Source organism: Ursus maritimus, unplaced genomic scaffold, assembly GCF_017311325.1.
Source record: "Ursus maritimus isolate PB19 unplaced genomic scaffold, ASM1731132v1 scaffold_8, whole genome shotgun sequence".
Classification (NCBI taxonomy): Eukaryota; Metazoa; Chordata; class Mammalia; order Carnivora; family Ursidae; genus Ursus; species Ursus maritimus.
The window spans coordinates 40916571-40921861 of record NW_024426996.1 but is presented as its reverse complement, the minus strand read 5'-3'; the positions used below and the strand labels follow the sequence as shown (position 1 = coordinate 40921861).

The window sequence follows — 5291 nt, the reverse complement described above, 5'->3', positions numbered from 1 at the left end:
CACCTCTCTGTGACCCTCTCCCGCTGGCTGTTCCTTGTCCAGCCTCCTGATGAAGGAGAACGTTGATGACTGTCCGACGTTCCAGGCTCCACCTGGACGCTGTAGCCCTTCTGAGAGCGTGGAGGTGGAGTGGGGGTGGAGATAAAAAATGACCCCTTCCATCCAACAGGAGAACTCAAAATTAGAGAAGGCGGGGAAGGTGAACGCGCTCCCCTCCCCCTCCGTCACTTGGAAGCCCCACTCCGCCTGGTCTGGTTCCTGGAGCGTCAGCGCCCCCTTTCCTTCGCGAGCAGAATCGTCCTTTCCCGGTACAGTCTCTTGCCTCGAGCTTGGGGCAGAGGATTTGGGGCTCCGTTCAACCCCAGGGCATCGGTAAGGTCCGTCCCACGCGGCGGGAGGGAGCGCGCGGAGGTGAACCTCCCCTGAACGCAGAGGTGGCAGGTTTGTTGTAGACGATTGCTCAAACGCCCAAGCCTGAGCCTTTTTGTGTGCGTGATAGAAGCCAGGGCAACCTCTCCCAGATTACCCCGAAAACAAAGACACGACAAGATAAGTGACTTCGAGGGAGTAAAGGTCGTTCTGTCGGAGAACGTTCCAAACCTACGCAGACCCTCGATTCTTTGTACCTTCTTTCAAACGTGATTTCAAAGCAAAGCAAAACAAAACAAAACCAAAAACAAAGACCATCATCTTCATATTGGACTCAACAGTTTGCCTAATCCCATTAAAGGATTAGCAACTACCCGCCACTTTCCCTAAAAGACCCCAAGTTGTAAAGACGCAACCGCTTGGAGACCTCTCCGGACAGCCCCTTGTCTAGCTGAGCTAGGAATTTCTGCAGAAGGGACATTCTTGATTCCAGATGTATACTTTTTCTGGGCATTAACTGCAATTTCACGAGTTCTTTTTCTTCCTTTCAAAGAGAATGCAATGCAATGCAGCAGCGTAAGAAAATGCCCCCTAAATCAGGAGGCAAACTCATTCTGGAAATGATGGGCAGTTTGTATTTTCACGAACCTCTTTCCCGGCAGAACATCAACACCTCCCCCTTCCACCACCCCCACCCCATCTGGTCTGCTTCTCCCCGCCCCCCAGTTGTTGTCGAAGTCTGGGGGTTGGGGCTGGACCCCCTGATTGCGTAAGAGCAAAAAGCGAAGGCGCAATCTGGTTGCGTGGAGATTCAGAGCGCACGGAGTTCGAGAGAAACTTTTATTTTGAAGAGGCCAAGGAGGGGGGGGGGCGCTTCATTTCCTGACAGCTATTTACTTAGAGCAAATGATTAGTTTTAGAAGGATGGACTATAACATTGAATCAATTACAAAACGCGGTTTTTGAGCCCATTACAGTTGGAGCTTGAGGGAGAAAAACAGAGGAGGGGACTACAGGAGAGGACTGGAAACCGTGGACACTTTTTACTCCATATGTAGGATTTTCAATACGAATTGACATAGGAGGAGAAGGTAAGAAAGGAGAAAAAAATAATTTTTGTTTCTAAGAGAAGTCCCTGATCAGGCCCTTTGGGCTACAAGAGAAGTAACTTCACTCAAACTTTGGGCGATGAGGGAAAAAACGGAGTTGAATTCCAGCTGTGTGTCCAGAGAGTCATTTATTTTGAATAAACTTCACTTGGAGGAAAGATAACCATAGAGTTAGAAAGTCTAGGGATTTAAAAAAACACATTTTCCAGACCTATTTTTAAAAGCAGTGTTTTCCTAACAACCCTATAGCCTACCAACGAAATTGTTTAGGCTTGCATTTTTGAGGTTTCTTTTGGGGTTGGGGGTGGTATTCGTGTATACTGGGACGAGCACCAAGTAATGCTGGGAGTGGGGGCAGAGGTGTTTGCCCTCTTCTTGGCAGTAGGTCCTGGAAGGCGACAGGTTTTTAATGAGTATTTTCATTCCTCGCCCGCGGTTTGGCGGGACGGCGCTGCAGCCGGTGGTGTGGAGCGCGGCTGGAGGACTGGGGGAGGTGGAGGGAGAAGAGCGCCGAGTGGGGCGCGGGAGGGGATGCGAGGAGGGGAGGCGTGAAGGGCTCGGCTGGAGAGGGCCGGACCTTGGGTGCCAGCCGGGGGCACATGGCGCCGGCCGAGGGCGCTTAGTACTGGACGGAGCAGAGCGCCGGGTGCGAGCCGGAGCCAGACACAGCACAACCGTGGCGGCTGCAGCACACGCAGAGGGGGCGCGGACGTGGGCGAGAGTCTGGGGGAGTCCCCAGCGGTTTGCGGGATCAGTGAAGTGAGAGGGAGAGCGGGCGCCAGTCCCGCGGTGCGCTGGGGTTGCGCGCCCTAGTGCGGGGGCGAAGGCGTCGCGGGCGGGCAGGCGGTCTGGAGTAATGACAAACACATTTGGCCCCGAGTGAAGAAGTCGTCGTCGCCTCGCATTCCAGCAAGTGGGATTTGAGGAATTTCGTACTGCGCTCCAAGGGGCCCTCATTGTGCGCTGTGGTCCCCACCCCCACTCGTCTCCGCGAGCCCCCTTTTCTCGGTGGAATCGTTTTCTTTGCAAAGCCGGGGGCTCTACTGCTGCCCAGTCCCGGCCACAGGAAGGAAAGAAGGAAGATCGCCAGAGAAGTTCAGAACTTCTCTCGGGGAAGTTAGGGACGACTCGGAACGGAGAAACTTGGTTCCCAGGTAAGAGAAAGATGGTAAGCGAACCGGCCTCACCATCTCCCTCCGGGCACCTGAGCTCAAGATCCCCCCCCTTGGGTGTCCCTTTCCTCGCGGGGATGCGTAGCACTCGCCGCCTGCACTCGCCCTGCGCTGCTCCATCCTCTCCAGTGCCTCTGTTTCACTCTTTGCGCCAGCCTCCTTGCCTGCTTCCCAGCCCCTCCTTCCTCCTCCGTCTATCCCCATGGAAATCGGCTTTTCCTTGTGAGATTAACTTCTCCCGGCACTGCGGGGGGGGACGGGCGGCGTCCACTTGGCTCGGAAACAATTGGGGTCAGCGGTTCTGTTCGGAAAGGGTCTCAGCCAGCTCAGAGCCAGAGGGACTTGAGTACAACTGCCCTAGGGGCCAGGAACCCGGCCGCCTGGCCAGGTGTGCGGGAGCTCCAGTGTCCTGGCCAAGCGTCCCCAACGGGAAGAAGTCCTGGGCCCTCTGTCTGTTGGCTGTGCGTCTTTCCAGCAGCCGGAGCGCCAGTCCCTCTCTCAGCAGAGCCTCCCTAGCTCTGCTAAGACCTCAGGATTGCAGAACGAGTACCTTGAAGAACTTGCCACTCACTCCATCTGCCAGGGTGAGAGGCAAACCCGGGCTGGAGAGGGAGCGCGGACGACCTTTATCAGGTCCGGACTGCCCCGAGCCCGGCCCAGCTGCCTGGAAAAGCCCCGGGCTGCGCCGTGTGGGAAATGGCTTTTTGGCTCCGCAGTCGAATTGCTCAACGTTTTGGACCGACTCGTCTCGCCGCAGTCGCTCGCGACCAGAACTAGGCAGCTTTTTAGAGCAGGGAGACATCCGGGGCATCCGGGCAGGACAGTCAGCCGCACAGCTCAGGGACTAACACCCCGGAGCCCAGCGAGCGTCCGGGCTTCTGGAGGGGAGGAAGAGTCTTGCGCACCGCAGCTGCAGCCCTGGTGGCTCTGGTTTTAACATCCCCCACCGTTTACCCGCCTCTGACCCACTCGGACCCTGGCGCTTCTGCTTTGCATCTCTTCCCTGTTTCCTCTTGGTTTCCCCCCTTCCTCTTGGTTTCTCTCTTTCCACTCTCCCATGATAAAGGGGCCCTTGCTCCGCTCCCCGACAGGCGAGGGCCCGTCCATCCTCGCCTTGACACCCTGGTCAGTCCCTGCTTCGACAGCTCTTACACAGTCTTGTTTATGGTTTGATCAAGTGTAGCTGGGATGAGTCCCCGCAGCGGAGGTGGGGGTGGGGGTGGGAGGCAGAAATCGGGGCACCGGGAAGGAGCGGGTAGCTGACCCTCGGACCTTGCACCAGTCCTTAGGTGGACCGAGAGGGACTCGAAGCAGAACCTCGGCTCCCGGCCGCAGGTCTGCTTTCTTCCCGGGGCGCGGACTGGGGAGGGGCGTAGGGGGAGGGGCAACGGGCCGGGCTTTCCAGCTGCAAACGCGTCTGGCGCCGAGGCGGGCCCGTTTGGTGCCTCCTGGGGACCGGCCGTGGGCGGCGCGCAGCGCCTGGACGCGTCCTGCGGACGTGGTGGCCAGCGCCTTCCTGCAGACTCCAGCGGGTGGGACTCTCTCTGGCCTCCGGGGAGCTGCGACAGGGTTACATGCTGCTGATGGACGAGTGGCAGTTCTGGGGGAAAAGCTAAAGCTTGCTTGGTGACTGAAAGGTGCGGCTCTCAGCGTCCCTTGAGTCGGGCTTCGAGGGGCCCACGCGCAGCATCGGCCGTCGGGGTGCTGGGGGGAGGTCCCGCGCGGGACGCAGGCTCCGGGCAAGTTGCTTTTCTCTGCAGCGCTCTGGTCCTGGCTCTGCCGATACATGTCTTTTGCAGAAATGGCTCTGCGGCTTTTCCTTTTGTTTTAAACTGAACAGGGAGTGAGAAATCGGTTGGAAAAATAGATCGGAGTAGCTAAAAAGGACCTCGGATTTGGGGCGCTCCCCTCCCAGCCAACTGCAGTCCTCCCCTTCCCGGAGAAAGGGAAGCGAGGGGAGCTTGCGGGAGCGAAGGTGCGCTGGGTTGCGGGGGCAGAAGCGAGCATGCTGCAGGGCGGCGCAGGGGGAGGCCCGGTTCTTTGAAGACAGGAGGTCTCAATCTCAGCGCCCCGCGGCCTTCTTCGTGGGCAGCTGCCCGCGGCCGTGTCGTTTTCGGGCCCATAGGAGGCGCTGGCGCGCGACTGTAACCCTAAACCCCTCGGCCCCTATCCCTCCACCCCTCCCGGCCCCCTCTCAGGTCTCAGCCGAAAACAATGCAAACGCCAAGCTTCGTGCCTGGGGCTCCAGGGCCGCTGCAGCTCTGAGGCCGGGAGTGCGGCCGATAGGGACGCTAAACTCCGACCGAGCGGGCAGCCCTCGCCACCAACCCCGGAGTGGCAGAACGGCCGAGGGCGTGGGGGCGACGGGAAGGGAAGCGGCTGGCGCGGGTTCGTGTGGGGCAGCGGGGCAGTAGGCGGGACCGTGCGGAACCTCCCCGGCGAAGGTAGTCGAGCTGCCGGGCCGGGCTGCGCTGTCGGGGACCCGGAGCCTGAGCGGCCGGCGGGCGGGCCAGCGAGCGGGCGGGCCAGCGAGCGGGCGAGCCGGGTAAGATTCGCGGGGCTGCTGCGCCCTCTAGTGGCCTTCCGGGGCGCGCGACGCCCGGCTGTCCTGCCTCTGGCGCTCCGCGCTGGCGCCGCGTCG

General features: G+C 59.5%; 1 protein-coding gene across 3 annotated transcripts in view; it reads left to right on the top strand.

The window, feature by feature from the left end:
• Positions 1-1249: 1249 nt before the first annotated feature.
• The window catches only part of PDGFRA (platelet derived growth factor receptor alpha), a 45003-nt gene continuing 40961 nt past the window's right edge, over positions 1250-5291 (top strand). For 2 of the 3 annotated variants that reach the window (XM_008701481.2, XM_040624993.1), the window contains exon 1: positions 1251-1460. The gene's annotated coding sequence lies outside the window, so the exon portion shown is untranslated. Of the gene's footprint in view, positions 1461-5291 lie in introns of all 3 variants that reach the window. The other variant, XM_040624994.1, reaches the window with a different exon arrangement.